The sequence below is a fragment of the Ambystoma mexicanum genome, chromosome 7p (assembly GCF_040938575.1).
Source record: "Ambystoma mexicanum isolate Mex_15411 chromosome 7p, UKY_AmexF1_1, whole genome shotgun sequence".
Taxonomy (NCBI): domain Eukaryota; kingdom Metazoa; phylum Chordata; class Amphibia; order Caudata; family Ambystomatidae; genus Ambystoma; species Ambystoma mexicanum.
The window spans coordinates 455,161,208-455,183,662 of record NC_090939.1 but is presented as its reverse complement, the minus strand read 5'-3'; the positions used below and the strand labels follow the sequence as shown (position 1 = coordinate 455,183,662).

The 22,455-nt window shown below is 44.1% G+C and overlaps 1 non-coding gene across 1 annotated transcript; it reads right to left on the bottom strand.

Moving 5' to 3' along the window:
• Positions 1–2,153: 2,153 nt before the first annotated feature.
• Positions 2,154–2,317, bottom strand: LOC138526631 (U1 spliceosomal RNA). Its single transcript, XR_011283674.1, has one exon. It is a non-coding gene; the product is annotated as a U1 spliceosomal RNA (small nuclear RNA).
• Positions 2,318–22,455: the final 20,138 nt, after the last annotated feature.

Sequence of the window (22,455 nt, the reverse complement as noted above, 5' to 3'; positions counted from 1 at the left end):
GCTAGGTTTGAAGAGCATGTGCGCCCATTGGTGGTAGGGGCTGCTCGCCCTGTTATCAAGTGGACTCTGTTGGGATAAGCAGAGTAGCTTTAGGTAGAAATGCGATTTAAGGCAAGACCCTCATATTTTCAAGAAAGAACACGGAAGGTAAAAACAGCAGGGGGGCAGTTGAAGCTATTGGGCGATCCCTGTGATGTAAGCCATATGGTAAATACCTTGTACTTTGCGTGTTTAAGTGTTGCTTCTGGAGATGCGAGGAGGCAGTTTTCCCTACAGACCCTACTATGATACCAACATGGGGATGATGCAGGGCACGCAGCACAAAGTGGCGCTAGTGGACGGGCGTGCATATAGACTATTCTGGTGGACAGCCAGTTACCAAAACTGCGTATCATTTGACCATTGTCCTTAAGTGTTGCCAGCGTGGTTAAGACGGCTCACTACATCTGTGAATTTCTTCTTGCTAATCACACTGCTTCAATGTATGTGCTGGGCATTTAGACAAGATATGTTACAGGTTGAATTGGCACAGATTTAAGATCACGGCCAGGCCTCAACCGTTTTGCAAAAAAAATGTAATTGGTTTATGGTCTGAAGTCAAAATATACAGAAGCTTACAGGTACAATAGAACAAAGGCAGGAATGTCTATGTAAGGCCACTTACTTCTGTGCTGGCTCCTGTCAGGAGGGGCTGCAAAGTCAGCAGAACATTGTTCAGGGGAGGGTGGAAGGTTTTATCCGCCAAAGGAATGGAATGTAAGTTTAAAGGAAGCATTGGAGTCCATTAAGGGGTTGCAGTACAATATGCCGGACATCACATTCTCACAAGCTCCACGTTATGTTTATAACAGAGCATGTAGAATCTCAAGGAAGTAGCCAAATCAGGGATGCAGACTTTTATAATGTCAGCTGGATTTAAGAGTACATGTTTGGGAACTATGAAGTGCCTGTTCTACCACAGTGACGGCTCGTTTCCTCTAGCCTGTATTTAGAATGTCCAGGAACACGTTGAGCAGAAATGATTTTACACCCACGTGATTTGTAAGCGAATCTTTAATGCATTTGCTGAGCATTTGGACAAGGTATTTTTGAAACATAGAATCGGCTTTTTCTTGACGCATTTCATTTCACTGCGCAATACAATCAGTGGCTTTGTCAGACTCATGATTAATAGAAAGTTCGCAGTGTGTACCTGATGTGCCAGCAGTTCTGTTTCTATTTTTACCCTCACCTCCTCTGCCGCCGTTTCATTTTTTAGCAAGCAGGAACAAGCAGCATCGAAATTCACTGTTGAATGGTAGAAAGAATGCAGGCTGCACAACGTCTTTCCTGGACTACCCAGTGGGGGGACGGGGCGGTGAGTGAGTGATTGGGGGGGGGGGGGGGAAGAGAGAGAGAGAGAGAGAGAGAGAGAGAGAGAGAGAGAGAGAGAGAGAGAGAGAGAGAGAGAGAGAGAGAGAGAGAGAGAGAGAGAGAGAGAGAGAGAGAGAGAGAGAGAGAGAGAGAGAGAGAGAGAGAGAGAGAGAGAGAGAGAGAGAGAGAGAGAGAGAGAGAGAGAGAGAGAGAGAGAGAGAGAGAGAGAGAGAGAGAGAGAGAGAGAGAGATAACTTAACAGAGGGATAACATGGTATATCACTGGGAGACAGGGATCAGCATGAGCGCGTGTGAAAGGAAAGGACTGAAGAGAGTGGAAAAGCATAGGGAGAGAAAGGTGTAAGAAAATAAATACAAGTGTGTAGAACAGGCTTGTCCAACCTTTTTGAATGTGGGGCCGAAGCATTAACTGCTGAGCCAAAAGTCAACAACCTCACCCAAAGCAGTATGTTAAAAAGCGATAGTGTGTGACCTTTGACACAGTGTTAGACCGCACTGTCACTGATGTAACACATTGTCATGCTGGTTGTGCCCAAAATATGCCTTTGTAGCAACATGTCCATGCTGGTTGTTCCCAATTTAGGCAGCATTGTCCTGTACAAAGCATGATTGATGCTACCTGAGCATGTGCAGTGTGCCCAATACATATGCAAGATTATCTCGGTAATATACATTCATTACTTGACTGCAGCAAAAGAAACACTGCTACAAGACCAGCGGCTCTGTGTGCAAACAACTTGACTCGCACACTTAACGTTTTCTTTCTTTCAGCAATAAATCAGCACAAAGAGCGAACGCAGTCCCCCACTACCAGAAATAATGCATTAGAGTATCCCACATTTGGGGACATCGCAGGGGTCAGCAAATCTGATGTGCAATGGATGAGACGCATCCTGGGAGATATGCCTTTCGGATCACAGATTCTCCCCTGCCAGGTAAGTGTTGCAAGCAAGAGGGCAGGGGTTGGGCCTGTTCTGGAAACCCTGATAAGCGAGGGAGATAGGGCAGGCTCTGACCCAGCCCCAGCCCTCCCGGAAGCCCTGAGCCTCTGCAGAGCTGCCTGTCCCATGTGTAGGTGGAAGCTCTGGCAGGTAGAGCCCAGCAGAAGAGGCACATTGTAGCACAGTTCTTTTCATCAGACCCTGCTACCTCACCCGGGTCAGCCCCGCCTTTTCCTGATATTTTACAAAAAATTATCTGTTTCATTAGATCTCTGTTAGATCTGGTTTGATCAACCATTTTTGACATTAGATCTGCTGCAGAACAGAGCACCCCTCTTGACTGCATCAAAACCCTGCCACTAGACCTGGGTCTCTGTGTGAAACCAACCTACTCACACACGTGACTCTTTCTTTCTTTCAGCAATACATCAGGGCTGTGGACCCCTGAGCTGCTCAGGGCTGGCCCGCTTTACTGCAGCAAAAGAAACTCTGCTACAAGACCAGGGGCTCTGTGTGCAAAAAACGTGACGCTCACACTTAACTTTTTCTTTTTTTCTCCAATAAATCAGGGGAAAGTTGCAAGCAAGAGGGCAGGGGTTGGGCCCGTTCTGGAAGCCCCACTAATTGGGGTTGAGTAGGCAGGCAATGACCCAGCCCCAGCCCTCCCGGAAGCCACGACCTGGTTAACTTATTTATTTATGCAATGTTTGTCGGATACAGGTATCCGACAAACATTGCATAAATAAATAAATCTTCCGGGTCCACGTATCTGACAAACTTCTCATAAATAAATAAATTAACTGGGTCGTGGTGGAGGACTGTAACTGCCTCTGTTGAACCCTTCCAGAGGAAGTTACAGTCCTCGGCCATGACCCGGTCCTCGGCCACGACCTGGTTTATTTATTTATGCAGTGTTTGTCGGATACAGGTAGCCGACAAACAATGCATGAATAAATAAATCCGTCTCACGGGCCACATAAAATGGCTTGTAGGGCTGCATTGTGGAAATCGGGGCTGGCGAGACATCACGTGAAAATAAAGAGCCCGTGCACCCGGAAAACCGGCAGTTCGCGAGTATCTCTGCAACCAGTGCGGCGTGTTTTCATTACCTCTGCGCCACTAGGCCCACAGCCTCCAGTAATGGCGCAGCTCCGATACTCACACTGCAGGGGGAGCCCTGCAGTAGAATTAAACAAGAGTGTGAGGGCAGGAGGTGAAAGAGACCATGGCATGGAGGAGGCTTCTGACAACGCTCATGGACAAGCCAGGAAGTTACATTTGCATAGAAAATGAAAAGAGGATAGAAAGAAATGATATTTCTTAGTACGTGTGTGGAGTAATTGGGTAAATTGAGGAGAGACTGCGAGGGGAGAACCAAAGGAAGACAGATTATATTAAAGTGGGGAAGAGTAATCAGAAATGGGTGAGAGTGGCCAATCCCCAAAGATGCTTTGTTTAAACTAGACTGAGAAATGCTGGATGTCAGAGCCATAGGTTGAGGGAGGGCAAATTGTACAAGTACAGGGTGTTCAGGATCTGGTACCATTACATCCAACTCACAGGGTTTTGTTTTTTGCTTTCATGTGTAGTATTGTGGGTTCTATGAAGTTTTTTTTTGCCCGTTTATTTTTCGACGATTTCTTCTGTGCAGCTTTTTCCACTTTCTATCCAAAAAAAGCAGGGGAATCCAGCTGCATCCTCACTCACCTCCCTTCCCTATATATATATATATATATATATATATATATATATATATATATATATATATATAAACAAAGAAAGTATGCAGGAGAATCCTTCTTCTGCTTGCAAGCAGCGGCACTCTCTTGGATAGTTTCAATGATATACTCCGACTCCCATGGGCTTCAGACCATTTCCTTTTATTAAGTTAATGTGGACATAACGGACAGCAAACAACAACGCGTTTCACCCTAGAGGGCTTCATCAGTTTGTACAAACAAGATTCGCAAAGACCTGTTTATATTTATGTCAGTGTCCCTCTTTAGTTTCGATAACCTAAACTAGCCCCATAGGTGTTTAACATAGGTGATGCAGCCCGCCATGTTGGAACATATTCATACTAGAGATGGAGACATCTTGGCTTAGAAACTATGCAAGTTTATACATACATGCATCAATACAATCTGTATATTTGCATCTTATTATAACACACACTTGTGACTGCTGTAGATATCGGAGGTGGTTATACTTTTAGCAGTATGCTATTTATCACACTTTGGATTGACACCCCCGTAGCATTAGGCGCTGGGTTCAGATACATAAAGTGCATAGTGCCTAGCAGCAGTTGTCGATGCTCCATATTAAAGTGCTTAGTGCTTGTGCGGAATGGTTTAAAACATTATCTCTAAAGCATTTAAGATTAAAGCAGTTATAGAAGTTCCATAATAAAGTAGTTAGTGCTTTGTGCGGAATGGTTTAAATAATATTACCACATAGTTTCTGGGATCAAGCTGCATCATTAGCTCAGAGACCCAGATATCACACATTTTTTTGGACCTACTTTTTGGTCGTTTTAAAAAAAAAAAAACTACTGGATGGATTTCCACCAAATTTACAAAAGCATGCTTTCAAGACAAAGCTGCCGATCCTGCCACAAATTTGGTGAAAATCCGTCCAGCAGTTTGGGCTGTAGGCGTGAGCAAAGTTTTTCTCCATTCAGTCTATGGAGTAAACATTTTTTGGGGACCCCCCCTACAACTTTGCCCCCCCTGGAAGAAACCTCACCAAACTTTGCAAAATAATTCATATACTTTTTTTGCAAAGTTTGGTGAGGATTCGTTCAGGGGGAGCAAAGTTATAAACTGCCAAAAAAGTGCTCTTCCTATGGGATTAGCAACTTAACCATAACTACACGGCCGATATATAACTATATATTATAGTGCGGCAATAGCCACACTATAGTTAAGGTGTGTACCTAGTTCCATAGGAAACCCAAACACGTTATTGCTAATAACCTATGACTTGCAGGACACATTTTTCTGATATTTTGCAAACCAGATGTTTGTCATGGGTCCCCCCAGACTGGAACTTTTGAGAAAGATTAATTAAAAAATGAAAAGAATGTATCAAGGAAGCTAAATAAACCCTGTTTTTGGTCTACTCGCATTCATTTTCCCATAGAGAAAAAGCCCAAATTACTGCGTAACGCAGGGAAAAAAGCACTGACGGAATTGGACCAAATAAGAAATGACATGGGCACGAAACGTTGACTCGATTTCCGGGATGGGTTTGGGGTTATTCTGTCCAGAAGTTTTTAAAATATTTGATGTACAAGAGTGGTCCCCCTTCTCTCAAAAATATAGCTATATCTCCCATGGTGCTCTGCAGCTGAGAGGCTTTTCAGAAATTAAAAAGCAGCCATTGAATTCCCAAAATTCTATTGCTAATAACTTTTGGCTTGCTGGATGGATTTGGATGACATTTTGAAAACAAATTGTTTGTTAAGGGTTTCTCCCCGAACAGAAAAATGGGAACAATATGTTATAAAATGAAAATGTTATTAACAAAACTAAATACCACAATTTTCAGCCCATTTATTTTCCCATGGAGAAAAAGTGCCGTTTTTGAACATCTGTAGCGTAAAAACTGCAGGGTGAATTTGGACCAAATAAGAAACAACTTGGGCACAAAGCGTTGACTTAATTTCCAAGACTGGTTTGTGGTAAATCCATCCAGTAGTTTCTCAAATATTCAACAGAGAAGGGGGTGCCGCCTGCTCATTAAAACCTTTTTATCACCCTTCGTGCTTTGCAGCAAAGAGGCTGAATGAGGCTAATAACATTTGACTTGTTGGAAGGAGATGGATGCAATTCTCCAAATAAAAAGGTTGTCAAGGGCACCCCCAAATTGGACATTTTTTTAAAAATTTGTTAAAAAATGAAAACGGTATAAAGAAAGCTAAATAAACCCTGTTTTTGGCCTTCTCGCATTCATTTTCCCATAGACAAAAAACACAAATTACTGCGCAACGCAGGGAAAAAATCACTGGACGGAATTGGACAAAATAAGCAATGACATGGGCACGAAACGTTAACTCAATTTCCGTGACGGGTTTGGGGTTATTCTGTCCAGAGGTTTTTTAAATATTTGCTGTAGAAGAGTGGCCCCCCTTCTCCCAAAAATATAGCTATATCTCCCATGCTGCTCTGCAGCTGAGAGGCTTTTCAGAAATTAAAAAGCAGCCATTGTATTCTCAAAATTCTATTGCTAATAAATTTTGGCTTGCTGGATGAATTTGGATGACATTTTGAAAACAAATGTTTGTTAAGGGCTCCCCCCGAACAGAAAAATGGGAACAATACGTTATAAAATGAAAATGTTATTAACAAAACTAAATACCACAATTTTCACCCCATTTATTTTACCATGGAGAAAAAGTGCCCTTTTTGAACATCTGTAGCGTAAAAACTGCAGGGTGAATTTGGACCAAATAAGAAACAACTTGGGCACAAAGCGTTGACTTAATTTCCAAGAGTTTTTTGTGGTAAATCCATCCACTAGTTTCTCAAATATTCAACAGAGAAGGGGGTGCCGCCTGCTCATTAAAACCTTTTTATCACCCTTCGTGCTTTGCAGCAAAGAGGCTGAATGAGGCTAATAACGTTTGACTTCTTGGAAGGAGATAGTTGAAATTCTCCAAACAAAAAGGTTGTCAAGGACACCCCCAAACTGGACATTTTTTGAACAATTCATTAAAAAATGAAAAGGCTATTAAGAAAACACAAAAACGCTGTTTTCAGCCTTCTCTCATTCATTTTCCCATAGAGAAAAGGTGCAGTTTTTGAACAGACGTAGCATGAAAACGCTTAACAGATTTGGATCAAATAATACATGATTTGGGCTCAAAGTGTTGACTTAATTCCTTTGACATGGTTTGGGGTAAATCCATCGAGTAGTTTTAAAAATATTCGACAGAGAATGGGGTGCCTCCTGCTCCTTAAAACCTTTATATCGGTCTTGGTGCTTTGCAGCAGGGAGGTTGAGAGAGGAATGTTTGACTTGCTGGATGGATTTGGTTGACATTTTCTACACAAAATGTTTGTCAAGGCCCCTCCCCCCTCAAACTGCAACGCTTGGGCACAATTCGTTAAAAAACTAAAATGTTATTAGGAAAGCATAACAATGCAGTTTTAGGGGGGCCTGGCTAGGCACATCATCGAAAATATGTCTGTCCAAGTGTCTCCAGCGAGGCAAAGGCTTGAATTGCTGAGTGCCCCTCTCTTGGCACCCTGTTATGGCATGATCGTAAGAGGAGGAAACTTACACAGTCCTGCAGTTTAATTCAAAGTTTGGTGGCTCCCAAACAGTGCTGGGGATCCCAGATGCTCGTGCTGGATTCAAGGCGGGCCTCTCGCCGCCATGATGGCATCTCAGTGCCACTGCAGTGCAGCCCTAGACAGGGCCTGAGGAGTTGCTGCGGCGGGTTTGCTGATGGTGAGGCACTGTAGGCAGACAGCAGAGCTGTGGGCAGGTGGCAGAGGTGCCTCTGAAGAGCTGAGCTGTGGACTGCAGCCGGTAGCGGGTGCAGGCTCCTGACTCCCTGTGACCTCAATGTGGTGATTGCTGCTCCAGCTATCTAGGTCCACCGGCGGAAGCCCCTGCCTTGCCTGGAAGTGAGTGGTCATCTTGATACAGACTGAGGGTCTCCAGTGACTTTCCTGCTGTGGAATCCGGGCCGTGTGTATGCTGGTGATGCCTTATAGCCGGATGCAGAGTTCCCCACGTGCAACCCAGTGCCTGCTGCCCCCTCTCGCCCCCCGGGTAGGTGCTTGTTGCTGTTAGTCTGCTTTTGGCCATGGGGGGGGAGTGAGGCCAATCCTGTGCCCTGATAACCTTTGTGCCATGTCTACAATTTGAGATCCATGGTGGGCCCAAAACACCTGGCTGTCTGGGAGGTGCACACCAATACTGACTCTTCCATGCTTGGAGGCTGGCAGGACACTGGGTACTTCGCCTGTTTCTAGCATCCATTCAGGTTGTCTGCCTGTGGGATTTTTTGCTGCACATAGCCAGCTCCTGGTGAAGTTGTCATCCCATGGCTGTGCCAGGCATTTATGGGTACCTGAAGCCAAAAGTACTTACTTTGCTGTAACAGTTGTGTGTGTCCGGTGCAGTCCTTTTGTTCTCTTAATTGGTGTGTTGGGGCCCAGGATTCCTTTGAGAGGGTCTTCAGATGAAATCAGCCGGCGTCACCTATGTGGCAATACTTCTCGTGGCAGCATAATTGCGTTGGGGTGTTCTAATCTTACCTCTCTTGGTGTCCAGATGCAGGGTGCCTTCAGCAAAACTGTTCTGCCTGGCAGCTAAGTGGAGAAGCCTGGTGAGTGGGGACATCCGGGGGTTCTTCCTCTGATCCCACTATTGCATGCATAATGGCAAAGACACCCAAATTGGGTAAACAAGGTAATATTTCGGCAATGTTGCAGCCAGCTGACAAGTGCAAACGTAGCTGGGTGGTGATGGACCAGGTGGATGGGGCTGACCCGCTACCGGCCCTGCTCACACAGATGCCCACCAAGATGGATTTGCAGGGGCTATTGGCTGAAATTCTGAACAAAATCCAGAAGTGCACAGAGGAACTCTCACAAAATCTTGGTGTTAGATAAAAGGGTCTCTGTGGCAGAGCAGCGTGTCTCTGAGGTGGAAGATACTCTGTATGAGGAATCATACAAGGTGGGGGAGGGCTTCAACATATTGGAGGCACTGGAGGCCCATTGTGATTCCTTGGAAGACAAGCAAGAGGATGGAGAGAATCGTTCCTGCAGGAACAACATCCAGATCCGTGGCATTCTCCTTGCTCTACGAGATGAGAAACTCCCTGCGTTTGTGGCGGACCTTTTTTTGCTGCATATTGGACCTTCCTGCAGACACTGAGATCGAACTGGACCAGACCCTTCGGGCTAGGACCCAGATGTATTCACCCCAGGACAGACCTCCAGATGTGCAGTCTCTGGTGCACTTATTCAGGTTGAAGGAACACATAATGACTAAGGAAAGAGCCTTACCTACCATTGACGTCAGTCACATCACTCTTCCCTTTACCAAGATCTGGCCTCTACTACGTTGGCAAAATGGAGGGCACTCAGGCCCTTGACTGAGTAGTTGTACAGCAGAGAGGTGAACTACCAGTGGGGTTTTCCTACTACGCTCCATTTCTCATACCAGCGGTAACGATCGGATGTGTGGTTGCTAAAAGAAGTGGAGTGTCTACTGCATGACAGGGAGGCATGGGTGAGGAGACCAAGGTTGAAGAGGTGTGCTCCGGTCCCAGGCGGGAGGGGGTAGAGAAATGGATGAAGGTGGGAAGAGGAAGGAAAGTTAAAGGTCCAGTCAGGAAGACCTGAGCAGGTTTGTCGCCAGCAGGATCGTGATCTGATCTTATGCGTTCTCTAAGGGTAGGTTTACATGGCCTATGATAATTAATAAGCTATATGAATTGGGCTCGAGTGGTGGGTGTGCTGAGGCAGTTAAGGTACTGTTGAAAGGTGATGGGTTGCCGTCAAAGCCGGTCTCCCATTCAGGATTGTTTGGATAATGGATTTGCATTTTTGTTTGTTTATCATTTGCAGTTGAGTTTGAGGAGGGTGGGGGCATGGGGTGGGACAGGGTTAAAGTTACAAATGTTCACTGTGGTACTGGCATTGGACATATATTTTTCCGGGAGATACATTTCGGTGTGTGATGGCGGGTAGTAGGGGGTTATGGCATTGCCAGAGTGTGTAACATGGCTGAGGAAGTAGTGGACCTGGGTCGGAGAAACCACATCTGGCTGGGCGTGTGGAACGTGCAGGAGCTGAACTACCCAATGAAAAGGAAATCTGTCCTGAGAAAATTGGGAGACATGTCCCTCTCCATAGTCTTCCTGCAGGAGACTCACCTGTTTGCACAGGATGAGAAACGCCTATGAGCCAGGGCATTCCCGAGACAGTTCTTTGCCTTAGGGGTGAAAAGAAGTGGGTTGTGGCGATACTGGTGGGCGGGCAAATGCCCCTTTCCAAGGCTAAGGTATTACGGGATCCCCAGGGATGATACATAAGTGTCATGGGTCTGCTCTGGGAATGAATGCTCACGCTGGTCTCTCTATATGCCCCTAATTCTGGGCAGAGTGTATTCTTGGATGATTATCTTTTACACACACTTCCCTTTGTAGAAGGGCAACATTTGCTGGGGGGGTGATCTCAACTTGATACCTAATAACCTGACGGACAAGACTCTGCCTGCTACTAAGCAGGACTTCAAGCATGCCATATATTTTGCTTTGTTCATTAGTGAGTTGGGATTGGCAGACGCCTGGAGACGGTTTCATGGTGAGGAGAAGGACTTTTCTTTCTATTCACATGTTCATAGGGCTTCTCAAGATTGGATCTCATGTTAGTTGCTGGTTGGTTGTACCCTTGTGTTCACAGATTGGACATAGGGATGCAGACGCTATCAGATTATGCCCCAGTGTCACTCACTTTGTCAATAGAAGGTAGGCCGGAGAGGGTCAGACGCTCCTGGCTTTATGATCCGGTCTTGAGGGACCCGTTCCTGTGTCAAGAGTTAGGGGAAGTGATAACTAACTACTGTTAAGAGAGGCGTGTCCAACCAGGAGAATAGCAAATTGAGTCCTCCCTGGGGATTGTAAGGATACCATGAAGGCAGTGGTTCGGGGGGAACTAATTAGAAAATCCACAGCAATCACCACGCAGTGGCAGATAGTCTGTGTGGGTCTAGAGACGGCGGTGAGAAAGGTGGAGAAGGAGCAGAAGCAGAAGTAGGTGAGTTCACATGTTACCTTTTGCACACTGAAAATAGCGTGCAAAAAACTTGAAGAGCACCTAACAGAGAGGACAGCCCAGGCAATGTTGAAGATAAGGCAATTTTATTATGCAAACGGGAACTGGGCTAACCACCTCCTGGTAGCTAAATCAATTACATTTCAGAACCATAATACAGTACTGCCACTGCATGACACTCAGGGTGGGGTGCAACGGTGTGATGATGATATTATGGGGATATTTGAGGCACAATTTGGGGCAGTGTTCTGGGGGATGACGGGTTGATGTTCAAACTGCTTATCTAGAGAGTGCAGGTTTGCCGAGATGATTGGCTGAGGAGCACAAGGATTTGGAACGACTAACTTTGCCAGGGGAAGTGGAATGGGCTGTCAAGACGCTGAAAAATAAGGCCCCTGGTCCAGACGGATTTACTTCTCCCTTCTATAAGGGGTTTATGCCTCTTCTGGTTCCCCATTTGGTGGATCTCTTTAACTCCTTTTTGGTGTCAAGGAGGGTAGCCCTGTCTATGGGTATCTCCATGACTGTGCTGATTCCCAAAGCAGGGAAAGACCTGATGCTTTGAGATTCCTATCACCCCATCGCCAACATAGACGCAAAGCTGTTTTCCAAAATACTGGTTCGCCAGTTAATGGAGGTTCTCCCTAGAATGATAGACAGTGATCAAACAGGGTTTATTACAGGGTGCAGCACATACAACAACATTAGGCAGTCCTAGACCTGTTGGAGGTGGGGCAGTTATCCGGGGTGGACATAGGGATAATTGCATTACACGCTGATAAGGCTTTTGACACAATGGGGTGGGGATATCTCTAAGGCGCTCCAGAACAGTTTGGTTTTGGTCTGGTCTACATCAGGTGGGTGATGGTCATGTATCCAGAACAATCGACCTCCCTTCAAGTTAATGGGCATCTTTCGTCTGGCCTCTCAATTACCAGGGGTACAGGGCTGCCCGCTGTCTCCGCTGATGTTTGCCCTGAGTTTGGAGAAACTGGCCTGCCACATTCGAAGCGATGCAGACATTGAGGGTATGGTGGTTGGGAGGATAAACTATAAGGTCGCTCTTTATGCAGATTATTTTCTGCTAATTCTGTGGAATCCCTGTACTTCACTCGCTGAGCTGTTGCGAGAACTGGCGGAGTCTGGTCGGGTTTCGGGTTTCAAAGTCAACTACGATAAGTCACATGGGTTGGATGTCTCCTTCCGGTCTCAGGATAGGCTCCCGATTAGCACTCTTGCCCGATTCAATAGTCCCAGGATTCTATTCCCTACTTAAGCATGCATATTTCCAGCAGGGTTTCAGAGGTTTTAGATGTAACTTCCCGTCTTTGTTCCAAGCGTTTTCTGATAACCTAATCAGATAGGGGAAGCAGGAAATATCCTGGTTCGGCAGGATTGTTGCAGTTAAGATGAACCTCATTCCACAGCTACTCTACCACTGTCTGTTAAGATCCCGGATCCAGAGCTCTGCACGCTTCAAGGGAGGTTTCCCAAGTTCATATGGGGTAATAAGCGGGTAAGGGTCTCAAGGAGGTGCTAATGAGGGCAGGTAGCTTGGGGCTCTCTGATGTACATCATTATAATTTGGCCACACAGGTGGCTAATGTGGTTACTTGGGGGTATGCTAGTATGTAGCCGAAGTGGAAAACTATCAAACAGGCCCACTTAGCAGCGGGACTAGGGCAATTTCCATATGTGGAGAAAGGGGGCTTGTTGCAAGCTCATGGATTCTCTTTGTTGGCTACAACCAGGAACACGCTATACTATATGGGGATTGCACTCCACAGATTGGGCACAATGCATGGGGCAGCTGCACCCATTTGGAATAATCTGGGTTTCTAGCCAGGATGTGATACAAGGAGGTTTGGGGGTGTTTGGCTGTTGGGCTGAGTAGCCTGCAACAGCTATATAGGTAATGGCATCCACTAACCTTCACTGAAGGCAAGGAAGCTTTTGCCCTGACCGAGCAGTTTTGTTACACTCAGCTGAGACACAAGTTTCTCACCCTCTCATGAAATGAGGTGCTACTAGGCCACTGAACGCACTTGAACTGACTGTGAAGGGGGTCTTCTCGGGCTGGGGTCTCTCCCATATATAAACTGTTGGGTGTAGGGGACCCAGTTGTGCACTTAACATACATGTGTAAATGGGAAAATGACCTGGGAGGGGGTATTGAGGATGAGGCATGGCTGAGAATATGGGAGCGGATGCACAAATCCTCTAGATGTGTTACTGATAGGGAATATTCGTATAAATTCTGCTACAGGTGGTACCTAACACCAGAACAACTGCATCACAAGTCCCCTGATTAGTCAGCTAACTACCGGCATGGCTGCGCTGAGGTGACTTCTCTGTTTCACGTGGTTTGGACTTGTGGGAAGGGAGGCTTTTTCTGGAAGGATGTACTGGCTTCCTATCTTCCTATGGATCCCTGGGTGGTATTGTTGGGTGATACAGGTGACTGGGTATTTCCGCTCTCTGGACCTATGGCCATTCTGATTGGGCACATTCTGTTGGTGGCCAATTAACCATTGCCAGAAATTGGAAATCTATGGCGGGCCCAGTGATTCAGATGTGGTGGGTCAATGGAGTATGGGATATCTTGGTGGTGGACAAAATCTCTGTACTGTGTGAGGGGAGGTATGGCAAAAATGTTAATATCTGGAAACCATTCATCGACTTTGCTGAAAGCTACCCGGCAATTGTGGAAAACCACCGGTTTATGAGGGACGTCTCATTATTTTAACAACGCTGGTTTGCAGGGGGGGTTCAAGGTTGGAAATATTCTTGATGTGCTGGGTTTACGAGATGTTGGACATTTACTGTTATGTGAGAAGTATGGCACTCTGTGGACCCTGCCATGATGTCTTCAGAAATATGATTCTTGTACTCATGTAATTTCCCACAGTATGTTAAATAAAGGTTTTTAAAAAAGAAAATGCAGTTTTCATCATACTCCCATTAATTTTCCTATAGAGAAAATGTACATTTTTTGTAAATACTGCAGCGCGAAAACAGTTGGGCAGATTTGGACAAAATAATAAGAATTGTGGGCACAAAACATCGACATAATGTGCTTGACTGGTTTGGGATGAATCCATCCACTAGTTTTTTAAATATTCAACAAAGACATGGGGGTGCCCCTGTTTCTTAAAACCTTTATATATATTGGCCTTGGTACTTTGCAGCAGAGAGGCTGAGAGGGTTTTCAGAAATTAAATGCATGCATTTCTTTTTTGCTCGATGCAAGTGATTCCCTCGATATTACTGGGAGATGCCGCAAATGAAAGAACTCAAAACACTATTTGGATAAGGAAAAAGGATGATATGGGTTGGGAGTCAGTTACGGGTAGAAAATATTTGGGTTATCTGCGTAAGAGCATTGGTATCTCACAAGATTACTGTGGCAATGCTGCAAGACGCACCCAGAAATGTCTTTGCGTCACACGAAGCGATAAGTGATAGGGGGAAATGGGAGAGGATTAGGGAGGGAAAAATCAATTGAGTGGAGTGAGTGGCTGGAAAAAAGAAGGGGGGGACATGTTGAGTGCCTGTGAGGATGTGGAAGACTTTAACTTGGTGCCATTTTTCTCATTATTGCAGGATTTGTCAGACCGCCACTATACCGCAGGAATTTCTGTTATTGGCAATGATTGCTGTGAAATTATTGCAGGAATAAAAAGGAGTTCGAAAAAAAGGTTTAACACCTGCAGTGCCCATATCTACTTGGCAGGGGGCAATTGGTGCTTGGTAACAATTAATGGTTTGGCATGGCCCAGTGACCATGGCTAGTGGGCCCAAAAGAAATCTATTGGTGCAACACGTACAGAGGCCACGGCCGAAGCCCACAGCTAGTGAGACCCCCACAAACTATGCAAAATGTTTGTGCACTGAGGAAACTAAGGTATAGCAAAACCCTGGAAATTCAGTGAAAAACTGTTAGCTAAGAGAGAGTTAAGGAGATCAGATTTTAACACAGCAAAACCTCTGAAAGGCAGCACTCACATTTCAATCAAGTCCACCTCAGAGCAGTAAATGAGTCACACGAATGAAACAGTGATAGTGGGTAATGAACAGGAGAGGGCCAGGGATTGAGGGGATTAGGCGGACCATGGAAAGAGAAGGGGGCACCTGGTGAGTGCCTGTGAGGATGTTCGAGTGTTAACGGGGGAATATTGGGCGAATACCGCAGGCATGGGCATTACAATGCCACTGTATATATAGTTTGTTACCATTATCAGTTGAATATCGGGGGATTCCCGCGGCGGTGGGGAGAGAGTGAGAAACAAAAGGTAATTTTACACCTTCAGTGATAACATCTCCTAGCCAGGGGGTAATGGGTCTCTGTGGCCCAGGTCATGGCTAGTGGGCTCCAAAGAAACCTATTGTTGCAACATGCACGGTGGTCATAGTCAAAGGCTATGGCTAGAGGGTCCCAAAGAAACCTATTGGTGCAACATGTACAATGGCATTGGCCAAGTGCAATTGCTAGTGGACCACGAAGAAACCTATTGATACAACATGTACAGTGTCCACAGCCAAAGGCCATGGCCAGTGGACTTAGAAGAAACCAATTGGTGTAAGATGCATGGCTAGTGGGCCCCAAATGTATCGATTGGCGCAACATGTATAGTGGCCATATATGTACATATTTCATACTTGCACAGTGCAATGTATTCTGCCCTTGTTTCTTTAAATGGAATGTGCGGTATACGTTTGTGAGTACATACAGACATTATTAAAAAGAAGAATAGTATGTAAGCATTCATGTACTTTGGAAGGTAATCTGTTATACTGGAATACAAATTCATAATGTATTTTCAAAAGAAATGACTGAACTTTATTAGTAATACCATTACTATGTCTATAATTACATTTTTTCTTTCTAATCTTCATTTCTTGTCTACAAAGGTAATTATGTAGCAGAAGTAACGATTTTTTTTTGCATGTTAACTAAACTTTGAGTTCTTAGATAATATATTATCACAATGCACAGGGGCACATACTTTCTTTTGTATGTGATTATTTTTTATAAACCTTTTCAAAAAGAATGTGTTCATGTAATGTTATTACTGTAATGCGAATTGTAAATTTAAATTTAAACATTGACTTTTTTCACAACACTTACTATTAAATATGTTTAATGTAACATGATGATGAAAGAGAGGTATACCATATTACCATGGACACAACTGATTGAGCTGCAGGGACGCAAATCACCAGATGTACAAAATGTGTGGATAAAGAGAGGGTGCCCATTGTCCCCCACTGATCTGGTGTGGCGGCAAGACAGTACAGGAAAGACTGTGATGTCTCTCAAGTTACTTGTAGTAGCGTTAGAGCAGTAACACCACCCAGCACACACCACAAGGGAATGTCTTGCAGCAACCATTTCTGAATAATGGTTTGTTCCAGACCTGCGTGAAAATATTGTATTGTGAATTTTATCATCAATTGCTCAGCTTGTCAACAATGTACAGCTGGACATACTTTGAGAATGGTGAGAGGAACAATACCCCGCCCTACAGGCCCATTTTGGCACATGCATATAGACTATGTCGATATGCTGCAAAGTTGTAATCGATACTGATATATGATCGTGGTCACATGGCCCTTTTCATGTTGGATAGTGGCATGAACATGTACCCATGTAGACGCCAAGTCAGCTGTTAAGTTCCTTCTGCTGAGGTGTTTCCCCGATGGGCAGTGTGTGAAGTCTAAGGTCAGATAATGGACCACACTTTGCAAATGGACCATTTTCGGCAACAGTTTTGCTAAATAATGCATGATTGTTTAACTGCCATGACTAAATATCTGAAATGTATTTCTCGACAGATCAAGGTGCAGCAGGGGAGCCAATAAGCAAGAAATGACAAAAGAGAAGAGATTTTAGATATCAATTCTGTGATATAACCTCCCCAACTCTTCCCTGGGGTCCTTTTATACCAAAGGAATTTTGATCGCAAGTGGCTTACACCACGATTTGATGGCCAATATTCTGTCCAGTATGCAACTCCCTCCTCATTAAAAGTGCTAGGGAAAAAGGCTTGGGTGCAAATAGGTGCTATACAAATGTGTAAAGGTCTGGCTCCCCTGTGGGACAAAGAGAGACCATGAAAAAAAGTCGAGGTGACCAGACCACAGATGAGGGCGAGAGTGAGAGCTGACCAGCAACACGACACATGACGTCACATACTTGAACAATGGACGTTTCTGAGAAAACAGACATTGTTCCCCTGATGTTTTTCATAAATGGTAGCAGGTGCCCCTCTCCAGAAAGAACACGGCATGATAACCTGTTCAGTGGTTTTTTCCCACTGTGAGAGTTTGCAGCCATCTGCTTTTTTCTCACTGTACCTTTCACAGATGGGAAATATCTATTTGCATATCAGTCTTTGTCCCACCGACATGGGCAGTCCAGCATCGAAATGCTATGGCAATTCCTTTCTGAACAAGAGTACCAACAGCAACCCCATACACATGTTTCAGCCTGGTTGGGCCTCAACAGTGAGGTGGAGCTGTGCCTCTCTGAGCACAGTGAGCAGAGAGTACACGTCTGGGTTCCCCGATGTATCTCAGGGTGACCAACCCAAAGTTCTTTCCTTGTTCCCTTGATGACACAGCATGAGTCCAGAAAGAGACTTTTGGAGAAGATGGACACCATTAGTATTGTGATTGTTGCTTTTTTTCTTTTCCCTTTGTTTCCCCTGGTTCATTTAAACAATGGCAATTCGATTTTATGTATCAATGACAGCATTGGCATAATTGTTAACATGAGTGGAGAAACAAAGAGAGTTAGGAGAGGTGTGTCCAATGAAGAAACCATTTTAAAACACCATGTCGATAGCTATAATGGAAGATTTATTAACTTGTGGTAACGCCACATGACCAAGGTGGGGAGAGAAAAATCAGATGAGACTACCTCATATCCTCCCTCATTCCACACGCTTTGAGCACCTCCAAAATGTTTGTGGGCAAAGAGGAACCAGAAAAAAGAGCACACTGCCTTTCACATCTAGCAATGTACATAATAAGAGGACAGATTCAGGGCAAAAAATGAAATGGGTTACAAAAGCAGGCTTGCATTATGAAGAAAACTATATTAAATGAAAAGAACCAGAGTGAGAGGAACAAAAGAAATGGTCATGAAATACATATTATCAGGGCCATGCAGAGGTAAGGTAGCAATGATCAAACATCCATTGTTGAAGTGTACAGATTCAAAAGGGAAAGAAATACCCTTCTGTTGGAATAGACCACAATTGCACATAATAGGGGAATTATTTACCTCTAAAGGATGGGTAGAACGAATAATGGTATGTAGAGCAGAAGCCCTGATAGGAGTATGGGAACAAGTTTGGGTGTGTGCAAACAGTTAATGTCTTGATGAATGGCCAAAAATGACCAATTTGTTAACTTGGATAGAAGATGAAAGAGGGCCAAAAGACATAATAAAGATGGTAAACATTTCCTTGTGCTTCAGAAACAATGGCGCTATGAAGGTAAGAGAGAATGAATGATGTGTTCGCATGCTGGAGTTGCAAGCCATTAAGGTAGGTTCAACAATACTGATGGACCACTATTGGGCCTGTGGTACCAAAGCTTATGCAGCACCCACCAGATTGGTACGGTATATGTTCACTGTTGCATGCACCAGCACTGGTACTGCCCCAGAGTAAGATTGGTGACTACCCCATGACAGATAATTAACAAAGGAATAAATGATCTTTGACAATACAGCGGACAGGTTGTTCAGGTAAGCATCGATGTTCTTTGCAACCCTCCTTATCTCGGGCTTACAAACAGTTGCCAATGCTAAGCGGTTTCAGATAAGTTGATTGGAGTTACTGCTTACGATCAAGGCCACTGAAAAGGGACTTAACACTATTAAGAAGGAATTGAGAGATATCCGGTTGATGACTCCCCAGAACAGATATGTCCTTGACTCCTCACTGCCATGTAGGGGGGAGTGTGCGCAAATATTGGCTCATTGTGTACTGGTTACTACATATTCACACCAGTACACAATGAGCTGAATGGGAGGTTGACAGAAGCAATAACATCCCAACAATACCTGTATACAAAAAAGGTGCAGGAGAATGATATAACAGAAAATGAGGACTGGTTTGAAGACTTGTTCTCATGGGTGCCAACCTGGCTGAGTAACATGTTTAAAATACTAAAATGCAGTACTAGTGCTAGTACTGCCTGGCCTATGTGTCCTACAAATAATATTGAAACAATGCAGAAGAGCAGGGAAGAAAATAGTGGAGAAGTACATGTTGACGATAATGCTGGTTGAACATAATGTAATGCATTGTTACATACAAACAGATGAACAACCCCATATTTGTGTCATAGAAAGGCCATTTGGGCCCCCTGTTACAATGTTAGAAACCCCATTAGATCCTCAGAATTATACAAAGCATTGGGTGGATTGTGATGGAAATGGAGAATGCTGTTTTTTAACGTGTGGCCCAGAGGAATATGTGGAACAGGGAGATAGCCTGAGGGGGGTGTCTACGGTGTGGATCCTGTGAGAAACCTGATCCAGGTGGCCAGGGAAGGGACATCACTCTTGGATCCCAAACCAGGGGGCAGACAAGCGAGGTAGAATCGCTTGGAGGAAGGATTCTTGGGGAGTGTCAGAGGGAAGAACTCAGGTGAGACATGATATTTTCCAAAAAGTGGAAGAAGCAAATAATAAAACAGAAGTCTTTATGGGATATTCCAAAGCCCAATCTTGGAAATCTGAAAAAAATATTAAAACCCTATACTGAAAGAAAAGTACAAAACAAAAGGGGAAAAATCACATTAAATTCTAATTTCCAACTTTTCTTTCTAACAATCCATCCTCCTTTTCCTCTGGTTTAGAGTTCTTGTGAAACCCAATCCTCTCATTCAATTTCCTTCTTATCGAAAGAGAGCTAAACAACGAATAAGAAAGAAATGCCTATTCCTGTTACGCTAAATGTTTTCATAAATAAAACCATACCACATAACTTTTATCCCCACTATTCTAGCAATTACAGATCCGACACCTCTAATATCCTTAGAGGATACTACAACTCCCATCTTCCCTATGACAGTCCTAATAGTGAGATGAGGAAGAAGACGGAAGCTGTGAAGATTCCCTATGGCAATGCTCCATGGCTATGCCCCTCTAACCAGGCCAGGCAGGGTCAGGCACTTAGCTACGATCACAAACCAGTAGGCAAAGGTGAGTTTGAGAAGGAGAGGAGATGAGATGGCGAGCAGCTGAGCAGAGGCTATTGAGAACCGAGCTTGAGAACGGGATGCCGAGATGCTACAAGGCTGCCGGTTGAAGCAGGAGAAAGCGTGGAGATGGAGCCATGTCTCTAAGAAGCCAAAGGTGTTTCTCAAAGGAAACCAAGAAGCTGGTTAAACTCTGAGAATGTTTTGCCAAAGATTGCTCGTTTCTATTGGACAGTGAAGCCGCCCAGTAAGGTCTGAGGGGCAGGAGGTGAGAGACCCTGACCTTGGATAAAAGAATCATGAAGGACGGGCTGTTAAAATACAGCCGGTGAGTTCAAAGTGATGAGAGAGCCCGGTTTGTAACAACGCAAATGATTACCAAGTTGCAAGGAAGGTTATGCGTAAGAAGCGAGACACGTTTAATGAAAGCTTTGATTGTTTTGAACTGTGTTGAAACAAAGTAACAGAGTGGTCCTGTAGAATGCTGTATTGTCAAAAGTATCTGTGAAATGTGAAAGTTAAACAAAGTATTGCAGAGGTGAAAAGCAAGTTAAATGAAGTTAATGGAAGTGAAAGCCGTCAGGAAAGGCTACAGAAGACAACATTGAGTGAAGCAAAATCTCGATGGGGATCAGATAAAACAGAACTGAGTGATTAAATGAATTGACAATTGACAAGAAAGTGGAACTTGTTGGGGTGCTATGGAGCACATTGGAGATGGAGACAAGGAAGTAGAACTTATTTTGGTTCTAGAAGGTATCATTGAGGATAGACTAACAGAATATATGGAATATGATAATCAGAATGCAACAGTTTCAGAGTAGTCAGGCATGGGAATAAGTAAAGCTGTGCCGTTTTGAAAATTCTTCTACATATATCGCATGAGGAAAGCAGGAAGATTAGGGAAGGGAACCCTGTGTATCAAGATGATGAAATATTGTAATGTAAAACATTAAAGAGTTAAAAGTAATGGGTAAAGAGAGTGTATGCTCTGGTGAGGAAAGCCAGAAAGATCCACCCAAGAACATTGTTCAAAGAAAACTGTGTTATTTTAGAAAGCATTGAATCAGGCGAGGGAAGCCTGAGAAAGAGAACATTGTTAAAATAGAACTGTGTTACGCTAGAATGCATTGAATCAGGCGAGGGAAGCCAGAGAAAGAGAATGTTGTTAAAGCAGAACTATTTTACACTAGAGAGCATTGCATCAGGCATTGGAAGCCTGAGAGAAGTACATGAACTGTGCGCTAAATAAGAAAACTCTTGAACTGCCTTTTTGTGAACTGTTTGGAACAAACAGAACTTTTGGAGATTCCGAGTGACTTAAGCTTGGGGAAGGGAGTTGAGAAGAAACTCCATGTCCATCCTGATATTCTTTTGAGACACTTTAATATTTTATCCAATACCAGACACATTGTTAAATTGACACTGGCAGATTCTTTACTTTTGACAGACTGACTTTTGGACTATTCATTCTTATTTATTTTAACAGTCAGGACTACTCCCATTTAGAAAAAAAGGAAAGTTAGGCATTCTTCAAACCCCAATTTTGTAAATAAAGTTTTTCGAAACTTGTATCATTGTGTCTGTGTCTACCTCTGGGCACCATGCCTTTCTCACAATCCCTAAAAATAGAGCTGAGAAGAGGACAACTCAAAGGTGTGTGGTCATTAAATTGACCAGAATGTGAGGTCATGATGCAAAATAAGTCAACACCAGGTATGGCCCAGCCCCAGTCATTCGCACAAGTGAACAAACCTATAAGCTGACAAATATCACTTGTGACCTGTTAATAGTTTGTTTAAACATTAGGGACAATGCAGTCACCATAAACAATGGAACAGGCTGCACCACACAATGTAGGGTCTATAGGTAGAGGGCACATAAGCTTAAAAAGGTTGGAGCAGACCCAGATAGGCTTACACAAAGTAGTATAGATATGAACATAGGTAGAAGTAGATGGCATAATAGATGGGCAGGGACTAAACCCATGGTGTCATGCAAACCATGACCCACGAAGAACATTAACATGGTGGACAGTGAACCAATGGACCATCATTTTAGATTGAAATGTGAAAGGCCTTCATTCTGAAATACTGAATCCTGAAATAAATTGAAACTGCTTTGCA